This window comes from Lycorma delicatula, chromosome 11 (genome assembly GCF_047948215.1).
Source record: "Lycorma delicatula isolate Av1 chromosome 11, ASM4794821v1, whole genome shotgun sequence".
NCBI classification, from domain to species: domain Eukaryota; kingdom Metazoa; phylum Arthropoda; class Insecta; order Hemiptera; family Fulgoridae; genus Lycorma; species Lycorma delicatula.
The window spans coordinates 53,710,223-53,737,352 of NC_134465.1; the positions used below are offsets into that span (position 1 = coordinate 53,710,223).

Below are 27,130 nucleotides of genomic sequence, written 5' to 3' on the forward strand. Positions count from 1 at the left end.
AAGATGATCGGCTTTCATGAAATCATTCTAATGTATTTTCACAAAACTTAATTTTTTTGTGTCATCTAGCATGCAATACCTCTCTGTTTATTCAATCGTATGGAAAATACATTATCTTGCACTTAAAAGTGTATTCAATAAGACAAATCAGAATCACTGGGAAGATACAATTGACTAAGTTTTATGAATTAGATATCTACTACTTATTTAAGTTATAGTTTCTTCTTAACTTACTTTCAATAATTACAATGAAACTTATATATTTCTGTTTTGGTTTGTCCATGTATCAATGTATGTAATTTTTTTTGGTGCAGATTAATATGCTTTATAAAAGACAGGATAAAATCTCTTTTCAACCATCTGGAAGCAGTTATCTCAAATATACATGTACCCTAAAGTATAAGTTTAAGTTTTTACAACAAAATTGTAACAGTGAATATTTTACCTCTATTGTTGAAAATGGGCAGAGCGTTTTGTAGATCTGTTAACGACAGTATTTAGATCAGCAGTCTCCTTTGCTATTACCCCATCTCTTTATGCTTTTGCCAAATGTAAAAGTTGTTTATGCTTTAAATCAATCGGCTTGTTTTCTGAATTTTTTCTTACATTCATTAAGCATTTGCGTTTATCACACTGCTTACAAGCATCTTTCAGGGAATATGAAAATGTATATTAAATTCAGTGTTGAAGAAAAATACAAAAATACTCTTTATCAGAATTAATCTGTATTTTCTCATAACATTCTTTAAAAAAAGAGTATTTTCTTAGTGTTTAGCTCAGAATTAAGATATTAACTATCTGGGTTACGCTTTCTAGAATGACTGCTCTGAAACGCAGAGAAAAGCCATCTTTATGTCATACTTTACAATTTGTTTTTGTATTATTGTTAAATCTGAGTCATCCTTTTATTACTTAGAAGAAAAATATCAAAAAATAATTTTTACACATACAAATGCACATTGCTACTTTTCGTAGATGTTAAAATTTGAATATTTTTACTCTGCTTTCTTTCATTTAAGCCATTTTGTTTAATAAATGCTTGATGTACAAGATCACATAAATATGCAATCTATCGGAAGAAAATGTGCAATGTTTTTCATGCCTTTCATTTTCTGTTATTGATGTGATACTTTTTTTAACACCTGCAATCATTATGTGGAATATCTAATGTTCTACTGACTTCCCCTTAATATTAATATATAGGTTACTGGAGTTGGTGACATCTTTGATATAACTGAATTTTTAAAGGATATTTTAATTTTACTCTAAAATTTTATCTTATAACAATTTTAAACCTTTTATTTTTGTGTGTGAACTTCTGCGCCTTCTTCACTAGTATCTGAAATAATAAAATTTCTTATAAACAAATTATGAAAAAAGTTCTTACAATTAATTCTCTCCTATTCATAGTACATTACACTTATTGGTATGAATAGTATTAATTTAACTGAAGATATTGCAGTACCATGAATGTATTAAAAATACTTCTTTTTTACTTTACTGTGATACTAAATCAGTTTGTAATTTTTGTTTACTTACAGTGGTGTTTATTATCTTCAGGAAGATGGAGTTTATGATTAACTCAAAATTCAAAACTGTTGACTTCCACCACTGATTCTTAGCATTCCATTTGTATGTGGATAAGTTAAAAAAAGTTTTTTTTTACATCCCATCCCACCTGCTTGGAGCCACAGAATTTTATTTTTTTTAATCTCTGTGGTGTACTGTTAAGTATGAAGTGCATTAGTTAATTTTTCATGTCTTTTTATGTATTCACAGTGTATTTTTATGTATTTGTGAGGTGTATTCACTTTTAAGGTTTTTCTTTTCTATATTGGCCTTTACCAAATATTGGCCTTTATCTTATAACAGTTGCCTTTTTTATTTATGCTCCATATTTAAATTTAACTGGTTTTGTAAAAATAAAATTAAAGACCTTTGAAACTTGTATTATCATTAGCATCTTGTAAAACGATAATCTATCTCATTATAAGAGAATATTGTCGTCAAAAGAACAGTTACATAAACAGTGCAAGACTTTTTATTACTTACTTATTACACTAAAAGACAGCTGCTACAGGTTAAGATGTAATGAATAATTTTTTTCTCTCTTTAATAATATAATTAGAAAAAAGACCTAATTGGCCTAATGCGAAAATGTTGCATGGTTTATGTTTCATTATACATGATTTTGTTAAATGTTTTTGAAAACTGTAACTAAATAATGTTATTGAATTTAGCGTATTAACAACAACAAAAACTTTTACAACGAAAAGCTTCAAAATCCTAAAAATTTTAGCTGTTTCTCGAGTTGTGATTTTTTAACACAGTTCTAGCCTCAATGTTTTCCTTTTTTATCCCTAAAGCACATAATAATTTTATATAAATCATTCGTATTAAGAATTGTAAATCATTCATGCTTTGCACACAACTGCCTGGCACACTATGTGACCCACTCTGCACCAATAGCAGCTAAAATAAAAATGTGAGCATATACATCAAACAAACAAGCCCACACACCATCCTTTTTTTTATGGGTAAGAAATGAAACAGAAATACTCCATTTGGATATTAGTCAAACCATAACTGTTTATAATATTTTCAAAAAATAGCAACATGAATTCTGTGTATTAAAAACAGTAGTTGGGGGATAGAAACTATGTGGTGAAGTAATTATGATAGGAAGCATTACACAAAAAAACATAGATACATCGTGACGTTAGTCCTTCATTTGTGGAAAAGTATAAATAAAGCAGTTTTGAACAAGGAGAATTTGTGTGAGCAGTTTGCTTTTGTTTAATATGACATGAAAAATTAATGTTCTATGTAATATGTGATGTAAACAGGCACCTATCCCCCTTCCCACCCTGGGAATGTGAAAACATACTGTACGGTTAAGTTAGCAGGATCATCAGATCATCAATCTTTATACTTCTGTTCCTTTCTGATTTTTCATCTTGTTGGAATTTTTAGGCAATATACAAATGGAAATTAGTAGTGTTATCAAAAGAAGCAGCTAAATAAAGTTTGTTTGTGAAAGGAGATTGTTGTCTTCAGCGATGCAGATTATTAACTTCAGTATTTAAATATATATCCAATTTCCATAAGTATAATTACTTTTCAGTTATTAGTCAGTCATTCGGTGAAACGGTTATTATAATATTCTTATATAAATGAAAATTTTATTTTTTGTTAGTTTTTTTAATTGTGTAGTCTTTATATTAAAAAAATTCATAAAAAAAACACGTACATATTATTTAACTACATTACTATTCATATTATCATTATTATTATTACCATTTTTTTTTCTATTTAATAATAAACACTTGTGTATTTGTGAATAAAGGTTTTTTCAGGGGTTTTTTTCCATGTAGTTAGGCAAAAAATAATCTCTTATGTATTCATTTGTTTAAATTTGAGGAAGTCACAGAGTCTATTTAATGATAAATAAGGCCTAGTGTTATTTATAAATAAATTCATATTGTATAAAATTATGTAGGATACTTCTATATAATACTCTTTAAAAAAGAATTTAAAAATAATGTTACTGTATACATGAATGCATGTGTGTGTGTTTTGTGTTAGATTTATATTAATATGATGTAACTGTAATTGATTGATTTCATTAATGTAAAAACATTAATTTTTTAAATAAGAAAAAAGTATCTGGTTCTCTTTTTTAATTATCTATTAATTTCTTATTATTTAATTATTAACTTATTGACTACTGAATTTATTTAATGACTGAAACTTTCATTAAAGGTAATTTTTTTCATTTTGTAATATCTGACTGTATTTATCGGTGGATTCAAATATTATTATATCTAATGACTGAAACAAAAAATTAATTATGAAAACAGTGCTGTTCACCTACAGTAGTTAATGCTGATCCTTTATAATTTTCTTGGTGTTAAAATCCGATTCGTACATCAGTTTTAATTTTTTTTTTATTATTAAATAAAAAAATCATTTATTTATAAACTTTTTCTCCATATTGAGTAATAACATACAAACAGCTCTCCGGTTCTAGATGAAGACTAAATTGAATCCTTTACTGTGTGATAGTTCCATAACATCTGGAATATCACTAATGTAAAATGACTATGAATGAAGTCAGGAAGTAAAATTTAATCTATAAAGTTTTACTGCATACTATTATGAATTAATGGCTTATGAGGTTAATTTTACTTTTTATTAGTTATCAAAAAATGTATCCCTGTAGGTAGGAGTAAAAGATGTCATTGATAGAAAAGAATTTAGATACTTATCTTCTGTTTATTCTTTGTAGTATTTGAATTTCTCCTATTATTTTTGGATGAATTTCTGTTTTTGCAGATATATTTTAAATTGTGTAACTGATAGAAATATTTATGAAAATATTATGTTGGCATCTCCACGGTAAAAAACTATTAAAATGTTTTGTTTCTATTCTTTATAATTACCAATTTAAAAAAAAAAAATTTATGTAGTTCTAAAGAACTGCCTTCTCTCTTTTGCTAAACAGCATTATATGTATATTTTTTACAGTTATTACGTAATGGTATTTTTTTATATGTATAAATGTTAACACATACATAATTGATCACTCATAGTTGACACTGCTTTTAATAAAAACTTTTAATTCATTGTCCCGTCATTAATATTATCAAAAAATATATTATTTTTTAACACATCCTGTTTAATTGCGGTTATTTATTTTGTTTTATAGTAGTCAGTATGTTAATTTCTTTTTCCTTTTTTTTATTAAACATATATAATACTTTTTGTTGAATATGGTAATAATCATCATGTTTTTATATCATAAACTAAAAGGAAAATTTAATTGGTTACAAGTTGTAAAGAGATGTTAAAAAATAATAGTTTTTTATTATTGTATGTTTTTGGCCTACTATAATCAGTGAGGTGAGGAAGGACAAAGTATTTTACCTTTACTTCCATTTATTTTCTGTTTTGTTCATATTAGCTTATAAAAAATATATGCATTATGTACTATTAATGTAAAGTGTAATCGTACCTTAAACCAGTGTTATTACTATTATTATTATTGTAATCATTATTGTTCTAGTACAGTGATATATATATATATATATATAAATAAAATAATTATTTTGTAAATAACAATTTTTTGAGGTGACATTAATGAAATATTAAAGTTGTTAATGCATTCTTACATTCCATATGACCAGGACATATTAATAGATTTAATATTAAGTTTATAAATAAATTAAAATGGGATATTGAGGTAAATATATTTGTAAGCAAAAAAACATTATTTTATATAGTTATTCAAAAAATGAGGTAATGATATTTTAAAGCTTGGGTTTCACACAAAGTTGGTGGTCTGGAGTGATCTTGTTGGATAAATGTGACACGAATTAAAGTCTTTCACAAATATAGTTATTAATTTGAAAAGAAAAAGAATAAAATGGTGATCACTTTTTTATGACTATCCATGGGTCTGTATTTGTTATTGTTTTATATCAATAGAAACTTAAACCTTAGTACATTATTTTGTAATCTGCAGTTTGTGATTATAATTTCTAGTTAATGGTAAATTGTATATTAATATAATGGATTTGTATGTACACTGACAGTTCACTGCTTTCATAATTTTCTTTTAATTTTTAGAAATTATGATTATAAAATGGCAGTAGTATTGATTCTTCTGCTATATTAGTTTCATCTCTTTTCACTTAATTTATTTTTTTAAGTGCTACTTGTAATAAAGTATTTTATTTTACTATATCTGCAAGTAATATGCAGAATGAATGTGTAATGGTTCTGCCACTTATGGTACTAGATGTTTCAACTTTTTAAATGTTTTTTTTTTTATAAAATATTAAATTTTATTTCTTTAATGATTTTACATTATTTTTTTGACCATTAAATTGAAATCTTTCTTTTAATACACAGTAAGAAACACCATTTTTAGAATAATCAATTAATTTGTGTAAAATTTTATTTTTACTAGCTGTATTTTTTTTAATCAGCCTTTTTTCACTTGTTTACAATATCTGAATTGCCGAATTAAAGATTTATAAGAATTTCATAACGTTTAACAAATATTGTGGTTATAAGTATGGATGTCAGGTGATCCTACCAAAAAATTCATGAGTGTTGTATAGACAGAGGTCAACATAATTAAAAATTTTAATTAATTCAATGTGTAAATATAGTTGGTGGATTTATCATTGGATGTAGTTCAGCTCTGATGGACTGGAGTTCCATATGTTTATTTGTATTAATATTTCAGTAAATATTTTACTCTGTACCTCCTGATGGCTTTTTTTTGTTATGTTCCATTTTGTCTTTTTATTATTAGACCTATAATTCTTTCCCTTTGTATCATAAGAATTTTATTTGAATCAATAAAAAAAAAATCATAATTTGGAAATATAAAAATGTTTCAATCTGTTGGGTGAAGTTGATTAGTAATAAAAACATTTCTGATATTTTAACGAATCATCTGAGATACATTTAAATAAAATATAAGAATATTTACTTGGCTTTAAAGATAAACTTTCTAACATTCAGTAAAGAAAAACATAACTATATACGTATGTTTAATCAGTTTGCTTACTGTGATTTATTTGAAAAAAATTGGTATCGAATTTTTTTTTTTACCAACAAAATCGCAACTTTCACAAATATTCATAAAGATTAATATAATGTATCTAAAACAACTGGAGATTTCAATTTATAAAATATAAAAAACTGTTGTAAAATACAGTAAATAAATAAGTAGAATTAGATTAAAAATTTAGGTTGGAAGGATTTTTAGTCTATAATGATAACTGCTGCAATCTTAGACATTTACTACGTTATAATATTACCATAAAATTATACGTACATAAAATGCATTTGATAAGGAAAAACATAACATTAGTACAAGACTAAAAGCATACAATTTTTGCTCATTATTGAGCTGAACTTTTCAATGTAACCAGATTTAGGGTAGGGGGAGTATTTGTACTAAATATTTGTGCTGGAAACTTCTGGATACAAAAGGCTATTTTATGACACTGAAAATTTTGCTATATGTGTTCTTTAATAACAGGATATAAGTTTTCCAGTCTCATTGTAACTTTTTTTTTTTTTTTAATGATTAAAATATATAAATAAAACATATTTTATATCTCTCTGCCAACATATTAACTTTTAGTCGTAAGTGAAAACCAAGCTTAAATGAAATATAACTTTATCATTATTATTATTTTTTAAAAGCCTAATTAAATTCATTATAATATAATTAAATATAATAATAATCATTTAGAGACTTGTAATTGTGTATATTATATTATACTTAGTATTATGCAATAGTATATTTTAAAATTATATGACATTTATTTCTCAATCATGAATGAATTAAATCTTTTGCAGCTCTGCACAAAACAAAAAATTAAATTAAACTCTCAGTTTATTAATATTTGTTTATTAGACAGTTCCTTTTATGAGCAATTATTAAATTTAGTTATTTATTTATTGTGGTATTATTTATTTGTGAACTGTAACGTGTGTATATATTATACATAATTTTTTTCTTTTTTAAAATTAATATTTAAATTTTAATTATAATTTGTGTTAAAATTTTATTTTTAATACTTCATAAATATATATACATATATATGTAGAATAAAAGTAGCATGTTGTAACTGGAATTAGACTCCTGTTCAGTAATGCATGAATGATGAATGCATGAATGTTGTATGGATTATGATATTAATGTAATCAATTTATTATGTTATAAATCTTATAATTATAATTTTTGTATACATATTTATAAATAATAAAGTCTATGTCTATATATACATATATATTTACATTTAAGCGATAGATTTATTAAAAAAATAAAGAAAATATTATTTACTAAATTTTTTTTTAATGTTTAAATGTATTGTTTTTTTATATTTTTTATTTTAATTAATGTTTATAAGCATGGCAGATTTTTGTTGTATTTTTTTTTATGCCATTTGTTGTATCATTAATAACATTATATATGTATAAAAATGAAACAGAAACAATGTACTATATAAAATAAAAAATAAATTTATATATATATATATATATATAAAGTAATAAATGTATGTAAAAGTATGTTTAAATAATGTAGCTTTATTTATAATATTAACTTTAATTTAAAATATAATGTGTAGTTTATGATATACTACAATTTTTTCATCAAGAGATTTAGGTAAACTGCCTATTCCAGATCATATTCTCCAATAACTAATAAAACCCAGGATACATAAATGTGGAGGGTAGTAGTGTTTAGTCTTTAATAAACAAATTTGATCAAAGTAATATAACCCCATTATTTTAAAAAAGAGAGGACAGAAAGAGAGAGAGAGAGAGAGAGAGAGAGAGAGAAACAAATACGGAACGCTTAAAAAAAAGAAGTCAAAGTAGCCACAGTTTTTTTTTAAACCGGATCTAAATATTTTACTTTCCCATCTATATGACGCTATAGCTGTAGCAGGGAAAGTGTTGTAATCGGTCCAGTTTGGGCATATGCAGTTTTCAAAAGATCTTGATGTTTTGACATCTAAGGAACCCCAAAAACTGGATAGAAATTTTCCAGATATGTTAATGTTCGTATGTACATGTGTGTTCAGTGTTGGCACAACATATCTCCTGAACTACTGGACCGATTTTGACCAAACTTGGTCAGATTACTAAAATATATGGGGCATTGATTCCATTAAATTTCAACTTAAGTTAAGGGGGTTTGGCTGTAAAACAAGTTACTCGAGATACCCTCAATATTTTGAGATTTTGCCTAATTAAGTCGTATTTTTCTTAGGCATATTTGTTAAAACATAACAGTATTTGCAAAATCGCACCCCTTCCCAACTAGTGGTTAAGTGGGCATACTGTATCAGTAGTACCTCCTGTCACCACAAGGAGTGTTAGCATCGTAGTCTGCTATCTTGCATTTCTTGCAATTTTTCCTTTTTCTTATGGGAAATTCCCTTCCTCTCTCATCCTCATAGACCGGGAAATTCGAAATTCCTCGAGTTGCCAACCAGATTATATTTTTTACCTTAAATATTAATTATTTATTTTTATTTAATTTAGTTAATATTTCAAAAGTTGGTAGCACTGATGTTACAGTTATTGTAGTTGTCTGGTATGTTCTTACATCACAGGTTAGCGGTAGAATTAAATAAATGAATAATATTTAAAGTATAAAAAGTAACTCAGTCTGGTTGGGTCTCAAACTCGATTGCTTGGTTGACTCTGTACCTAGTGTGTTAAACCTCACAGCTATACCAGTCTGCCAACTATACAAGCAAAAGTTGTGAAATTACATTAATTTAGTTGGTGCTGATCTTCGCCACTAGTACCGCTGCACCCGTGCAAATTAAATACGATATGTGCATGCGTTAGAATAATTGAATTAAATTAACGAAAAAATGTTATTTTTAAATAAAATTATAAATATTTTTAATTAAATTGTGTGTGTAACCAACCCATGGATGAAAAACAACCCACAGTTGTAGGAATTTCTCGGAACGCAGCTTTAACCGTGTGATGGGAAAGTTCTATAATTGTGTTGTCAGGGTTTTTCTTCATTCAGGTCATCTTCGTCAGGATTTGTAATTTTGTTTTTTCTTTTCCCAAAACTTCCACATTATTCATGCCTTTTTTTTTTCTTTCTTGAGATTTCTTTTAAGTTTTATTTTTTCTTGAAAATAAGATTTATCAATCAATTTTCTAATTATTTTTCTTTTTATAAAATTTTTGTTTATCTTCAAGTTATTTTTTGATCTGTTTGTACAAGTCTGTTTTTCTTTTATAAAATTAAAAATGTTAGTTTGTCAGTCTGTTATTGTTCAATCTATATAAATCCATTGAATTTTATCCTTCGTTTCCTTATTGATGTTTACTTATTTTTATTTCTTGATGTAATTCTTCCTTTTTTATTATTTGATAGATTCCATTTTTATATTTCAGACGGTTTTTCTGAGAATTTTTTTTATAGGGTCCTTTTTTATTAACATAAAAAAATTTAAGTTTTCCCTATTTTAATTGCTAGAAAATAAGTAATATGCTAATACAAGTTGGTGCACATAGACAATTTAAATCAACATGTACTAAAATTCATGGTTTTATGATTCTAGATGTAGTAGTGTGTACTCATTATGAGTTCCATGTATTTTGCAACAAATATCAAACCGGTCCATTACTTGTCATACATTAATTATTAACTAGTCTCGAGATAATGTCTTCATAGCTCTAACAATATGATGATTCAGATCTTAAAGAGTAGTGCGCATTGATAATGGAAACATCTTTTCTCTCTTATGTACTCCCTCGGTTAAAGATCACAGGAGGGGTGAGGTTTGGTAATTTGGTAGACCACCGATGATGAACAAGATCTTTCTCTTTGCTTCCTCCAATTATCATCCTGGAAGTTCAGCGACTGCCCATCCTCTTGAGTAAAATGAGGTGGGGCACAGTCTTGCATGAAATTTCAGTTTTTGGCTATATGATTCTACAGGACACTAACAACAATCTGAGAAAACCCAGAAAACAGATATCAGCTTAAAAGTGTATATCCCTGGTGCAGTGCAGCACTTGCAGAGCTGTTTCAAGCAGACAGTATATAAAATTAAAATCTCCTCAAGGATACCAATTTCCATTAACGGAGATAGGTCTAAGACAGTGGTCGGAAAAGGCGAGCCGCCTTTTCCTTTGACTCCTTTTATGCGGCTCTTTCATGAAATCTTTAGTGCGAATACAAATTTATTTGTTTATAGCTGAGGATTCAGGTGTAAGTATGTAAACGTTTTTCATAGTATATGTTACTTTGGCTGTAAGCAAATATATCATTATTGAGCTGGTCAGCCGCATAATTGATTTCTTGCACCACAGATTGCTAACCATTTCAAAGTTTAGACAAATGTTACGGACCTACCGGTATATTCATGAGAGGCGGTTCTGGTCTTGACTGCAAACATTTTTAACCAGGTCTAAGCTTCAGCTACCCGAAGATAGATGTTGGAATGCTCCTCACTGTTGAAATAGAGACACTATCTCTTACATTTCTCTTTTGATAACCTGTTTCCTTCCACATAGACTACTCTTAACGGATTATAATACTAGATATAATATAAAGAAAGCTCTTGAGTGTGCTTCTAAGGCTGTTTAATTTAAAAATTGTATTGATATAGCAGAGCTCTTATTAAAAGATGACTCTTTGAACAAATTTCAATTTTTTATTATTATTTTTTCGCTCTTTAGATGAAACGTTTGCTGACCACTGGTCTAAGAAATCAATTTCAAAGTTAATAGTGAAACATTTCCTTTTTACAAATAGTAAGTAAGAAAATAAAAAAAATATATACGTTAATGAAATAGATTAAATGGGTAATTGTTTAGAAAGATGACTTAGGCTAGGTAACTAACGATTACATGCTCTAAACTTTATACAATGTCAACATAACCTAACCTTCGCTTCACTCTCTAGTCATCTTTAAAGAGCAAATTTGCCAATTTAAAATGTAAATGCAACAGAATATTGATACAAATTTAAAACATAAAATTAGAATGTATTCTAATTTTTGAAAAAATTAATACATTCTTTACATCCAAAGGTAGTACCTGTGTACCAATTTTGAATAAAGTCGGCCCCAAAGTTATAAGTCCAAATGACTCACTTGACAACTAAATCAAATTTTTCTGATTAAAAATGCTAATTTTAGCAATTTTAATCAGAAACCACGATAAAAAAAACAAAGATGGCTGCCAAATCGTTTTATGCCTATTTTTTGCAATAACTCTGTTGTTTGTCGTCGGATTTTTACGAGTAAGGTGTCGTTTTGTACCTAGTTTTTATAATGCAACACAATTTGATAAATATAACAATTCCTAAGATATTTAAGATTGAAAAATTGAAACTACCGTCATTTTGAAATTTGTCAACGAAGAGATTGGTTATTTATTTTTTCCTATTACAAAATGTTAGTGTAAAATATTTAATTGGGTTATCCCCAAACGTTCTTGAAAAATGTTATTATTAAAAAAAAAAAGAAATGGTGGACAGATAGAAAGATACGCGTTTTCGGACCTATGTTCACTGGACATTTTTTCTTCAATATGTTAATTAGCATCACTTCCTAGAGTTTGGCCTTACCTTAAAAGGCACTATATTATAATGTATAAAAAAATCAAAAAAAATAACCTCCACCTCTTAAAATTGAAATATATAACTGAAGTGTACAAATATATACATTTTTTTTTTTAAATTCCCCGGACCTAAATACAGAAAAGATTTTTGAAAATTTTCATTTATTTTTTAGCCTCTGTTAAAGAGGATGTTAGAGTTAAAGAAATCTTTACCTAAGAGAATATTTCAGATTAATTTATATATGAATATTTTTAGAAAAAATTTTATTTCCCACCTCCAAAAAAAAAATTCTGATTTTTACCGACATTTCTTAGAAAAGTACGGTATTACTTTCGGTCGTATGGTGTGAATGGTGGAGGGGGGTGAAAATTGATTTTCTTCACGTTTTGATGTACAAGGAGTACGAAAATACCATTCACATGAACTGTAGTTTACTTATGTGTTTAAAATGTTATAGTTTAAAAATATGTAGAACTACTAGAATAATTTTCATTGAAATTCTGTAGTAGTTATTTGAAGTTGTGAAAATTTTATGAAGATTGGTGAGTCGTTCCTGATTTACGCTCAATTTAAGAATTGCAAATAATTAGCGTGATTCATTGTGATGCTGCAAGTTGGAACGTTGACGTTTTTTAGCTGCGGCATCTATTGTTGAAAATATTAACATTAATTTACTTTCTTTCTTTTTCCTGTTTAGCCTCCGGTAACTACCGTTTAGATAATTTTTCAGAGGATGAAGGAGGATGATATGTTTGAGTGTAAATGAAGTGTAGTCTTGTACATTCTCAGTTCGACCATTCCTGAGATGTGTGGTTAATTGAAACCCAACCACCAAAGAACACCGGTATCCACGATCTAGTATTCAAATCCGTGTAAAAATAACTGGCTTTACTAGGACTTGAACGCTGTAATTCTCGACTTCCAAATCAGCTGATTTGGGAAGACGCGTTAACCACTAGACCAACCCGGTGGGTTAACATTAATTTACTGAATTAAATTAACAAAACGTCGGTCTTCTTGCGGAGAACTGTGCAAGAGTTTTTTATTTTTTGCTCTAACTCTTAATTTGTTTTATCACTTAGAGCTACTTAAGTAGCTTTGCCACTTTATTTTCCGGACCCAAAATGAGAGCAATCTTTTTCTTTACTTTCATAAAAATTGTATTATATTTTTAAATTAATTTTTTTTGTTGTTAGGGATCGATCACTTTTTTATAAATAAATTTTCCCCCTAGAGTAAAGAAACCCCAAAAATCAAAAACTTCCTTTTTCAAAATTTGGGAATTTTGATCCTTAAATCTTATTTTGGTAATCACGATTTGACCGACGTAATCGGGAAAGTCATGCTATACTTGCCAGTTTTTTTATGTAAATACATTAACACCGTATATATATATATATAAAATTACTTCAATTCGATCACAACCGATTTGAAATCTGTTGACCCTAGCATTCATAATTATTCTCTATCAAACATGATTGTAAGTAATTCTGCATTATACCGGAGTTTCAAGAATGAATATAGTTTTTATTTCGCAGCACTCGGTAGTGTTTTACGTGTTATCTTGAAGCGACAATTAAGTTTTAGTTTAAATATTCCCCGTCAGATAGTAGATGCCTTAGACTGTTGCACAGATCAAGCTGTTATGAGGCCGGGCTGCAGTAACATGGTGTTGCCACAAGAGAAAACATAGTGCATGTACCGGTTTCTAGAAACAAAAACCGGTGGTATAAAAAAATTAAATGTGAGCTATCGTAGAAATTTTCCGAATGACAAAAGTATATATTTGTAGTGTGAACATTTTTTGGGAACCGGAAGCGTTATGAAAGGATCCTTACCGGGTAGGAATAAAACAACTGCCGAAAACAAAGAATTCGACTGTCTTTTCAGTGAAGTCCAAAACGTTCTGTTGGTAGAGTTAATCGTTAAATAAACATCCCTAAAAGTACTATCCACAATTTGTTTGTAAACGATTGAAACTTCACGTTTATGAACTGCATCTATTCCATTAAATTACGAGGGTAAATAAATTATTATCCGCAATGTAGTTATAAATTTTATTGCAATACAAATAGGAAACTTACATGTACATCATTTTTCAACATAGTTCCCTTGCATTTCAACGCACTTGGTCCATCGTTGCACAAGCTTCCTGATGCCCTCATAAAAGAAGGTTTTCGGTCGAGCTGCGAACCAGGAATGCACCGCTTGTTTCACTGTTTCGTCAGAGGTTAATCGACGGCCCCTTGTGAACCAGACAAGTGGTAGTCAGAAGGGGCAAGAACAGGACTATACGGAGGATAAGCCGGCACTTCAAAGTTGAGTTTCTGGAGCGTTTCAGCAGTGTGGACGGGCATTGTCGTGCAACAGCAAAACACATTTCGTCAGCAGTCCTCGGTGTTTGCTTTGAATTGTAGGCTTCAGTTTGGCAGTAAGAATCTCACTGTAACACGCACTGTTTACTGTCGTGCCCCTTTCCTCATAATGTTTCAGTACTGGGCCTTGTGAGTCCCAAAAATCCGAAGCATCAGTTTTCCTGCGGGCGGTTGGGTCTTGAACTTTTTTTTGCAGGGCGAATTTGGATGTTTCCATTACATACTATGTCGTTTACTCTCCGGCTTGTAATGATGGATCCATGTTTCGTCACCGGTGATGATTCTGTCTAAGAAGGTGTCCTGTTCGTTACCATAGCGATCCAAATGTTTTTGGCAGATGTCCAAGCGCGTTTGTTTATGCAACTGTGCGAGTTGTTTTTGGACCCGTGAAACCCAAGTCTGTTGTGGATGATATCGTAGGCAGAACCGTGACTAATTTGCAGACGATAGTTACTCGACTGTCTATGAAAACCATGTCGCGTGCACGCTCAACGTTTTTCTCATTTGTGGCGGTAAACAGTCGTCCGGGTCCTTCGTCGTGCGTAACACTTGTGCGACTGTTTTTGAATTTTTCAATCCATTCGTAGATTCTCCGTTGCGGCAACACACTGTTCCCGTACTGTACCGAAAGTCTTCGATGAATTTCGGCCTCTGATACACCTTCCAACCACAGAAAACGGATCATTGAATGTTGCTCTTCTTTGGTGCAAACTGAAAGCGGAGCAGCCATAGTTAACGGCAGGACAGCGATAATGGAACTAACCTAGCAGCATCAAACCTGCACAGACATAACAACAATTAAACCACGCATGCGTCATCTACGCAACACGACAGTACTACCAACATAAACAAAAATATAGCTGTATTGCGGATAATAATTGACTTACCCTCGTATAATAACTGTAAGCCATAAAATTATTCAATTTATTACAACTATGTTAAACTTAATTTCTGCAGTAGAAAATTACCTACAGCGCGTTTTATGTTTTGATGAAACAACATTCATATTCATGGAGTCGTGAATCGGCAAAATTATCCCATGGGGCTCAGAAAATTCGCACTGGTGGAATTTATTCGAAAGTGAATTATCCTGAAAGTAAAGGGTTGTCAAGCGTAATGGAATTTTTGGACCATTTTATTATTATGAGCATACTATTACGGGCATAGTGTACTAAGACATATTAAAGAATTTTGTGTTTTTGCAGACTGGAAATATGGAGGATCTAATTTTGCAATAGGATGGATCGCCTACACATTATGTAAATATTATTCGAACTGCGCTCAACGACAGGTTCGCAGAAGGCTGGATAATGACCGACCATCCTGTTAATTATGTCTCGTTGCAACGGTATTTGAGTGTACTCATTGATGAAAATTTTGTATTCAAGGAATACTTTCAGGGATCGCTAAGAAGACGTGTGATGCCTTTTTCGGCATTCGGAGGCTCGATTGGGGTCTAAATTTTAAAACGATGAAAATTTTTTATAAAGGTGTATGCGAGGCGATTATGTTTTACGCAGCACCTATTTGAGCAAATAGAATGAGTTGTAAAAGCGACTGCGATATTTTGTTGAGGGTTCTGCGTCTCCTGTTACTTAATGTAACGAGGGGCTATAGGACTTTCACGTGAGACAGTCCTAGTTATCGCGATTAACTAATCGACGTCATTGCGTCTGACCATAGTTATGATATACTGCGAAGAAGTCGGATGTACTGATTGTGCAGCGTATTCAGGAGATAGAAGAGGAAGGTTTTTGGCAGGGCAGGTGGGATGAGACGGCAGATGGGCATCTAAACGCACGGTCTCTTTTTAGATGTAAGGGAGTTAGAAGTCGCCTCATGGATCTCCTTGAACCGGCATGTGACTTGATTTCGGGGCGTGGCGCATTTCGGGACAAACTGATTCAATTTGACCTGACTGACTCGGGTCAGTGTCCTCAAATGCTCAGTATCGGATGAGGCAAATCATGTGCTGTACATCTGATCAAAATATGAGTTTAGGTGTAGAGAGATGGTCAGGGAGCTTGAGAGTATTGGTTCGAGTCTGAATCTACAGGCTAACTGGAAAGTCGGAGATAAATGTCGCATTTTTGAAAAATTTTTAAGGTTTTTTTCGGTCGTAAGAACTTAAGAGGGCGTTTATTGTAGAATATTAGCTTGGGTGACTAGGGACCCGTTTGGGTGGGTGCTTTTGTTGTTTTTTTTTTCGGTTGATTTATAGGAGTTAATTTTGGTTGCTTTGTTATGGTAGATCAAAATTACAATGTTGCGAACAATTCTTGACGGTACGAGATTAATATTTTGCTGTAGCTCAATTTGTACATTTTTATTGGTTATCAGTTTTTTTATTCGGTTTAGGTGATTTTGAAAATATGTTTTGTTAATTGATGGGTTTTAACACCGACTGAACTGTCTTTCTAGGCATTTACATCGGTGCCATCCTGACGAAGCCGTTTTGATGACTGAAATATATAATCGGGTATTAAGAATCTAAAAGATGACCTCCGGTAAAGCCCGAGATTAGGAACGGAGGGGTTGGTGTGGAGACCGGGATCATCACAAGGCTGGTGTTTTTCCCCAATGGGATCAGGATGGATAGATAGGCAAAAAAAATAACCATCACTTGGCCATCGTGAAATCCCCTTTTTTGGGGTCTATCGAAAAGGCATCATATGTCGAGAAAAAAATCCAGTCACTTGGGGCCACCTGCGCCAAATAATAAGCAACTGTGGAAGCGACTCCTGTGAATTGAGATGGTTTTACATCTGCAGGGCTGTAAACTGTGCTCATATTGAATTACATTAAGAGGTAAAAAAAAACAATTTTTGTTTTAAATGTAATAAACAAGTTTAATTTAAAACCTTGGGATTCTTTTTTGGTCTCCCGGTACTTACCAACGAAATTTTGATCGGTCGTTTCCCTCACGACGATTTTTTTTAACGTTTTATTTTTCTTCTGTTAAGCTGCAAATTTGGAAAAATGGTACTAAAAAAAAAATATAATTAAAACTTATTCTGATGTTATTAATAAAAGAAACTGTGAGGTTAACAATTTTATCTTCAAGATGGGTAAGAATGTATTATTTACGTAATTATGCTTATTTACTTTTTATAATGAATTTATGAGGTTGTTGTTACCATGTAACACGAATTCACAAAACTATTAAGTACTGAATCAGTTTGGGCAATTCATTAATTAGTTCTTACTATGACAATATAATTTTATTGTTTAATTATATACTTTACTGTTATTTTTATAGATTATATAAGAATTATTACCTAGCTAAAGCGAGGTTAGGTAACGTAGTTTATTTTTAGTCGTGAAAATAAGCCACAAAATCTATTTTGACTTGCGGTTTAATTGTGTCCTTTTACCGAAGAAGTTAGGTTATTAATAACTTTGAGAATATCTCCTTATAATAATTGAATTTTATTATATACGATAATGTATTAAAAAAAATCTTCTATGGGTATTAAAATTATTATTGCCCGGCAAGTAGATTAAATTATATCTAGGAAAATGTCTGTTATTATCGATACACATGCAATGTTTTGCCTTGACACGTAGTCACACTGACAATAAACGTTTGGGAAATGTCGTTATTTTGGTTACGTATAGTTAAAAGAGAATTTACACACAAATATAAATAAATGCTTGTTGATTATTATTGTGTCAAGGATAATTTTAGATGCTACCGGTTATATATCGACACAAATCTTATTTAAATTTATCGAGTAATACATTTAAGTATATTTAATCTTTCTTTTTAAATAAATTTGAAATGCTTATTTTCAATATTAAAGCAATTAGGGAAAAGTATTCAATATTCATTCCTCAATAAAATTATGTATCTACATAAAGATGTAATTCAGTGACTACGTCATTGTTACCCAAACTAGCAGCTTCCTTGATCATTTGATTCCAACAAAAAAAACACAATATCAGTGCAGTTTTCGCATCTTTTATCTATATATTGTATATAATAACACAGACAATTTTTACTTTGTCGACTATTTATTTATACTGTATAAGCTATACAGGACAATATACAAGTGTACCAGGAAAAGGGGAAATTTTGAAACGCCTAGTGACAGCACTTCATGATTGCCGTTGAGGCAGGGACAACCTTGCCATTTAGCAACAATTGATCAGTGGATTAATTCACAACGCGCCGTTTGCCGTGAATGGATATTACAAAACACGGTGAAACTTCGACTACCGCTTGCAGGGAATTTCGGCGTTACATCATGATCGTGTTCCAAATCTTGATATGCGGTAAAATTAAGGGTTGTGAATTTTGAGAAGATTAGTTCAGTTTTAAACAAGAAATCGTTGGTAGTTCTACGAACTCAGCGAATCCCAGAAAACACTGAAGCTATTCGGGCTTTGTTCAGGGAGAAACCCTCGACGTTCTCCTAGTAAACACGTATCAATTTTCCTCCTCAACCGAACAAAAACTGTTCAACAAATACTCCACACCAACAGTTACAAATCCATCCATACAAAGTCCAAATTGTGCAGCAGTTAAAATCAATGGACCGATTGGTGCGGCAACAGTTCTGTGAAAATTGTTGGAAAAAATCAACAACTATCCCGGTTTCATTGAAACCTTGTATGTAGGACGAAGCGGATTTCGATGTTAATAGACACGTCAATAAACATAATTGCCGATATTAATCCCTCTTGAATTACACGAACTGCTTTAACGTAGCCCAAAGATACCGTTTGGTCGTGACGTATCATTATAAGGCGTGATGTGGCCGTATTTCTTTAAATATGAGGAAGGAAATGCAACGACTGTGACGTCAGCTCAATATGTTTTCACTGCTTAAAACTTTTGTAGCAGAAAAACTCGAATACTTCCCTGAGATGATTAATCCGTAATTTCATCAAGATGTTTCCACAGCCTATGTTGCAAGAACATTAATTTCAGCTGTTCGGATGACAGTTCCGCCACATCCAGCTCCCTGACATCTCACGGTTTGGTAAAATTGCTTGTTCTCCAAGATCACCGGACTTATCGGTATACGACATCTTGTGGAGCATTCATAAAAACAAAGTGCACACCAATCGGCCAACATAATGGAATTGAAATCCAAATTCAAGAGGAAATTCGTGAGATTTACACAGAGGTGTTGCAAAGTGCCATCTTCGCATTCGATTCAAGAATGGATACAACAGAACGGATAACACCTACCTATTGTTTTCAAAAACTGAAAATTTATATTTGAAAACTTAATGGTATGTAGTGAAGGTTTTAATTTTCAACAATAAAACTTGCAAAAACATTTTTTAACTTTGGTAACAGTTATTTCAAAATTTCCCGTTTTCCTAATCACCTTACATTTTACAATCAAAATATACAAACATCCTTTCAGAATTTTTTAATGCTAAAATTGTATTTTTTTAGTTAGAAGGGGCGTCATGAAACGTCAAGATCTGCAAAACCCCCACCCAACATATGAACCCGATATGACCAGATTAGAATACTTTCCCTTTTACGGTATACAAAAGTATAATTATATAACCCAGAAAAAAAATTATTTAGACGACTGTATCAAAGAAATTTTGATGGAGGCTGTTCTTTAAAAAAGGAATTTTACTATTTCATGACTAGGATCGTATTACCTAGCAAAAACCCAGGAAACTGGAGGATTTGGGAAAATTTTATTTATGAAACTATCGTATTCTTTTATATAAAACTAGCATCACCGTCGCGGCTTCGCCCATTCTATATGTTTACTTGCGTTTCCCATCACGGTCAATTTTTTTTTAATTTAGTTTTTCAATCGTGGAACCGGAGTAAAATGCAACCAATCGTGTCGTACGTACAGCAACAGTAACACTGAATGTGTTAGTTGAACCGGCGTGCCATACACCATCGGATACCTTAAAAAATCAAAAGCCAAAAAAATTCGAAAATGGTTTATAAATTTGTATCTGAAGATTATTTGCAAACCCAAATCTACTGAATATCTAGTTTAGTGTAGTCGAAAATGGGGAAAATTTGCAATCATTGTTCAAAAGGTTTTTACCTTTCTCATTCCTGATAAGGTTGAATTTCGAAAAATCTACAAATTATTTTTTAGATATTTACATGAAGAGTATATACGCACAATAAACCAAGTTGGTTACCAAAATTTGTTACCGAGAATTAAAAAAAAATGTCGTTACACGATTTTAATTCCTTAAACATGGAACTTCAAATAATCCTTTCTTAGTGTGCACTTAGTGTTACACGATTTGCTGATGATATAGTAATTCTAGCCGAGAGTAAAAAGGATTTAGAAGAAACAATGAACGGCATAGATGAAGTCCTACGCAAGAACTATCGCATGAAAATAAACAAGAACAAAATGAAAGTAATGAAATGTACTAGAAATAATAAAGATGGACCACTGAATGTGAAAATAGGAGGAAAAAAGATTATGGAGGTAGAAGAATTTTATTATTTGGGAAGTAGAATTACTAAAGATGGACGAAGCAGGAGCGATATAAAATGCCGAATAGCAGAAGCGAAACGAGCCTTCAGTCAGAAATATAACTTTTTTACATCAAAAATTAATTTAATTGGCAGGAAAAGATTTTTGAAAGTATATGTTTAGAGTGTCGATTTATATGGAAGTGAAACTTGGACGATCGGAGTACTTGAGAAGAAAAGATTAGAAGCTTTTGAAATGTTAAAAATCAGATGGATGGATAAAGTGACAAATGAAGAGGTATTGCGGCAAATAAAAATAATAAAAATTGTGTAGGCAGGCCACGTTTGGAATATGTAAAATAAATTGTTAGGGATGTAGGATGTAGGGGGTATAACGAAATGAAAGGACTAGCACTAGATAGGGAATCTTGAAGAGCTGCATCAAACCAGTCAAATGACTGAAGACAAAAAAAAAGTGTGCACTTACACCTTGAGAAGAACGTGTTTTTTTGTTTTTTTTTTTTTTTTTGCTGGGCGTTGATTATGAATGACTTGCATGTTATTTTTTAAACTGTGTGTCCCACGAAGAGGTATACTCATTTGATTTAGTATCAAAACACCGGGTTGGTCTAGTGGTGAACGCGTCTTCTCAAATCAGCTTATTTGGAAGTCGAGAGTTCCAGCTTTCAAGTCCTAGTAAAGTCAGTTATTTTTACACGGATTTGGATACTACATCGTGGATACCGGTGTTCTTTGGTGGTTGGGTTTCAATTAACCACACATCTCAGGAATGGTCGAACTGAGAATGTACAAGACTACACTTCACTTACACTCATACATATCCTCATTCATACTGTGAAGTAATAGCTGAAGATCTAACTGGCTGTCACTTTTTCTTGTGGGGTTATTTAAAGGAACGTATATATTCCCATATCTTTAACACTAATGAAGAGTTGAAGAGAGTGATTGAAAAATAGATTATACGAATTCGAAGATATTTCTTTACAAATTCATACATACAGGATTTATTAAACGATTTTATCAGTGTGTCGCTGTTGATGAATTTCAGTTTGAGTGAAGTATTTTCTTTATTAATTCCAACAAAAATGTCTCATAATTTTAGGAGTTGTTCTCATTTTGTAATTCATCTATTTTTAATCATTTTTTCCAGTTATTTTGTAATGAATAAAAAAATTAATTTTCCTAAAATTTTGGTTTTATAAATCCTAGAAAGTTGAAAATTTTACAGAACATTTTTAGAACCTTCATTAAAAGTTTCAATAGAATCAGTGGAGCAATTGGCGAATGATACTAAATTAAAAGCGTATACCTCTTCGTGAGAAATATATACAGATTACATTGTACGAATAACGTAATAAACGGGGAAAAATAAATTTACTAGTCATAGAAAATTTCCCTTTTTGGATGATGTAATTTGTATACACTAATAATAAAGGTATAGGATTTATTACTTATTGATTATTCAGAAAGCTGAACTTTGCTATAAATTACGTCTCTATTAATGACCTATACATTGGAATAGAAATAAAAATATTTGTTAATAATATTTTTATTTAAAAATAAATATCATCTACTTTTTAAAAATTTAAATAAATATTTGTCGCTTTATATGGAAGTGAAACTTGGACAATCGGAGTATCTGAGAAGAAAAGATTAGAAGCTTTTGAAATGTGGTGCTATAGGAGAATGTTAAAAATCAGATGGGTGGATAAAGTGACAAATGAAGAGGTTTTGCGGCAAATAGATGAAGAAAGAAGCATTTTGAAACATATAGTTAAAAGAAGAGACAGACTTATAGGCCACATACTAAGGCATCCTGGAATAGTCGCTTTAATATTGGAAGGACAGGTAGAAGGGAAAAATTGTGTAGGCAGGCCACGTTTGGAATATGTAAAACAAATTGTTAGGGATGTCGGATGTAGAGGGTATACTGAAATGAAACGACTAGGACTAGATAGGGAATCTTGGAGAGCTGCATCAAACCAGTCAAATGACTGAAGACAAAAAAAATTTTAAAAAAGCATTTCACTTTCTTATATAAGATTTAAAAGAGATTAAAATTTAACTTTAAGAAAAATGAAAAAAAAAAATTTTAATTGCCTATTTCCATAGAAGAGTGGTAGCGTCTCTGCTTTTCATCTGAAGGTTCTGTATTCGAATCCCGACCAGACATGGCATTTTTCATACGCTCAAAAATTTGCATTATCATATTATAGTGAATTAATCAATAAAAAAATTCATAAAATTTATTAATTTTATATTTAAATTTTCAAATTAAAAAAAATAAAATAAAATCTTAATTGAAATTGATCTCATTTTGTAGTGTTAAGATTTAAAATCGTTTATAGAAATGTATTTAGCCATGGTTAGATAATAATAATAATAAATAAATCATTATTTATTTATTTCTGTAATACAAAATCCTTTGTAAAATTTAATTTTACAAAATTCGGAAATTTAAAACAAATCAGATAATCAGATTTAATTTAAATCAGTAAACAGATTTACAAATCTTTATAAAACAACAAACTTGAATTTTGAAAATCGGGCCATTGGTTTAAGAATTATAAGTTTTAATAGAAAAATATATATATTTGACCTAATTTTTATTTAATTATGTATAAGACACTCACCTTTATACTTCTTGAGTCAAGGTTAACGAAAAAAAAAAATAATAAAAAAAAACGGAAGGCCAACCAGAATGAGATGCTACATAGAAAGAATGATCTATCAACTGAAGCACAGCAGTTCAAGTAAATCAATCCATCCAGATAAGAAGTAAGCTGACGTTTTACCCATCCTTTCAGATATATGATGAAAACTAATTATACAGGAGATCGATGTATTTCTTTACTTAGTATAATAATATCACATTATATCAGACTTTCACTGAAAATCTGTTACTGATAGAGTGAATGTGTGAAACAATAGGTCTTCCCAAAAAGTACTCACGAAAGGTCTGGACCAATCAACTAATTAGTATTTTTTTTTTTTACTTGCTTCATCCTTTAAATTTTGTTTTACAATATATAAAAATTGTCACTTTTTGAGAAACTGAAATGTAACTAATTATAAATTACTACTAAATTACCAAAGTACTCGTTATTTTATACTAATTATATTTAGTGATCAGGGAAACGAGAAATTTAGAAATTTGTGTTGGTAGCCCTTCTTCTTCTTCTTTTTTCCTGTTTAGCCTCCGGTAACTACCGTTTAGATAATTCTTCAGAGGATGAATGAGGATGATATGTATGAGTGTAAATGAAGTGTAGTCTTGTACATTCTCAGTTCGACCATTCCTGAGATGTGTGGTTAATTGAAACCCAACCACCAAAGAACACCGGTATCCACGATCTAGTATTCAAATCCATGTGTTGGTAGCCCTGGGCGAGTGTAAGCATACATAACTTATAGAAGCCGGAGGTTAATCCGGAGGTCCCGGGTTTGAATCCCATGGCATTCTCACACCCTATAAAAATGGTCATTCATATCATCCTCTGAAGTAATACCTAACGCTGATAAATATGCATATTATCGTGCTACACGGAGACAAAAGATATTATCGAGTTGGGCGTGGCAACACATGATAGCTAAAATCCTCCTCTACAAACTTGCGATAATGCGTTGAAGTCCGTTTACCGGTTTGTTTTCAGTAGCAGTTAAAATGGAGTCGAGTTTTTTTTTTGCGCAAGAGGAGGAAAAATATGCTCTCAGACGCCCAGCAGCCCGCATTTCTGGATGTGTTAAGTTCCCGTCAGAGACGGAAACTCACTAAAAAACTCCGCCTACGAAACAACACGCCCCAGTAGCCGCCTCGATGGCATTGACTCAGGGTGCATTGTTCACTACTCGTGTCACCTGGAAACCGGGTCAGGAGTCTCACATACTTCATCGATGGCAGCGATCCGAGGACTCCCGCCACCTCCGCATTCAAGCTGTCTCTTCCTGACCTTCCCCATGTATGCTTGATCCTCCTGTTGGACAGGATATGTATCCTCTGCTCTTTACATACAGCGCACTCTGGGAGATGTGGAAGACAGGCCGCTGTACCGCACCCTCATATCAATAGGTGGTGCCAGACAACGTGTTTATCGAAGATCTAGTGAGCGGGTGGATCGAGAAGTCTCAAACACTTCATCAGTGGTGGCGACCCGCCACTTCTCCATGCACGGGCTATCCCCACACCACCTACCCACAGTTACCAATCACACCTCCAAGGCCTTTTCCTTAAAAACTTTCCAAATCATTCCTGGCATTTTCTCCACGGTTAACACCGTGTTAACCACGGTTTTTTCGATCGAATTTTTAACAGCAGAAAATGTGATCCTACGCATATATTTGATCGTTTAAAAGCGGTTTACGGCAGTGAAAATATTGCCAGGAGTACTATGAGTAGGCGGGCGTTTAAAATTTTGCGAATGTGAAGCTGATAAAGCGATAATTGAGGACGCACCTCGCAGCGATCGAACAGTTTCTGTGATTGACCTCTTCGAAAGGAGATGAACGATTTGCTTCAAACTGACCAGCGAATCACCCAGCCAGGTATCGCTATTCAGTTTAGGCATATCTAAAGGAGTAGGCATATTATCGAACAACTGGGTTACCATAAAATCTGTGTACGATGGGTACTGCGCAAACTCTCTGATGGCTCTCCGCAAGCTGAAGTTTGAGCCTATTCCGCATCCGCCATTCTCGCTGGACTTGGCACCGTGCGACTTCCACTTCTTCCCTCATCTCAAAAGGGATTTCAAAGGTAATCATTACACCACCAACGATGAGGTGAAAGAAGTTCATATCGTTCAATTCGTTGTCATGCTGTATTTTTACAGTCGCATTATTCAACTGTTCGAAGAATACTTAGCCATACTTTGCCATATTTTGCGTACTTTTAGCATTCGTACAAGACACAGATCGTCCAGAAACTGAAACCAAACGATCACATAATACGCTCTCAATTCTGTGAACAAATGGATTGTAAAGGTAATCGAGGAGAATGACTTTGTTAACAAACTGTGGATGTCGGACGAAGCCGGTTTTCATCTTAATAGATTTGTTAATAAACAAAATTTTCGTTTTTGGGAACAAAAAATCCTACACAGCTGCACAGTAACACAAGGTTACCGTGTAGGAGTGCTGTGTCATTATATGACATAATAGATCTTTATTTTTTTGAAAACGAGGATAACCTCACGACTAGAAACAAATCTGACCTGGATCGATACATCTCCATGATTAAAAATATTTGTTGCGCTAAAACAACAGGCATTTCTATAAATTACTGATAACGCTTGGTTTCATTAAAATGGATCGACATCATACACAGCACGAATAACGACGGCTTCTGTACGCCAATTGTTTGTCAATCGTATAATTTCGAGAAAGTATGACATTCCATAGCCTCCTAGGTGTTCTGGATTTTCGGCGTGCAGTTTCTTCTTGTGCGAGTCATCTTAAAAACAAAGTGTGTAGTAGTCGGTATGTTACGACAGAAAGATCAAAAGCAAGATCCGAACAGCAATTTTGTTAAATTACTGTTAAAATGTTGCGTTGAACCATCTACTACGCATCTTCGCAGAGATGGAATTAACCTACAAGAGGAATCTTCAAAAAAAAATTAGTTCTTTTTCTATTAAACTGTTAAGTAAATTTATTTAATATAATTTTTACTTAAAAGTATTTAATTTTCTAAATTCTCCGTTTCCCTAATTCACCTGTATACATATATATATATATATATATATATATATATATATATATATATATATATATATTGGGACCAAGAAAACTAGAAGACGGATCTTACAGATCAAGATGTAACGAAGAACTTTATAAAGGGAACAACGAACCGCTGACGTCGACAATGAGAAAACGAAGGGTGAAGTTCTACGATCATATACTCAGGATGACGGATGATAGGTTAACGAAGCGCGTCTTTAGTTTTTTAACAAATATGAAAGCGACTACGGATTGGGTCGTCGAAGTTAAGAAGAATCTCAGCGAACTACAATTGAACTACAATGAGTGTAACAGAACTGAGTTTAGAGATAAAATTAATAAACACATTTTCCGGAAACTTACAGATAGGACAAGAACTGGGAGGCAGTGGACTGATGAACAAAAACAAGTTAAACGAGATGAAATGAAATTGTACTGGGAAAACAGACGGAAGACATCTATTTGTTG

General features: G+C 31.5%; 1 protein-coding gene across 1 annotated transcript in view; it reads left to right on the top strand.

Annotated features, from left to right (window-relative positions):
• Positions 1 to 15,820, top strand: part of AP-2alpha (adaptor protein complex 2, subunit alpha) — a 125,734-nt gene extending 109,914 nt beyond the window's left edge. Inside the window, exon 21 of the mRNA XM_075378558.1 lies at positions 15,711 to 15,820. The gene's annotated coding sequence lies outside the window, so the exon portion shown is untranslated. The remainder of the gene's footprint in view (positions 1 to 15,710) is intronic.
• The last annotated feature ends 11,310 nt before the right edge of the window (positions 15,821 to 27,130 follow it).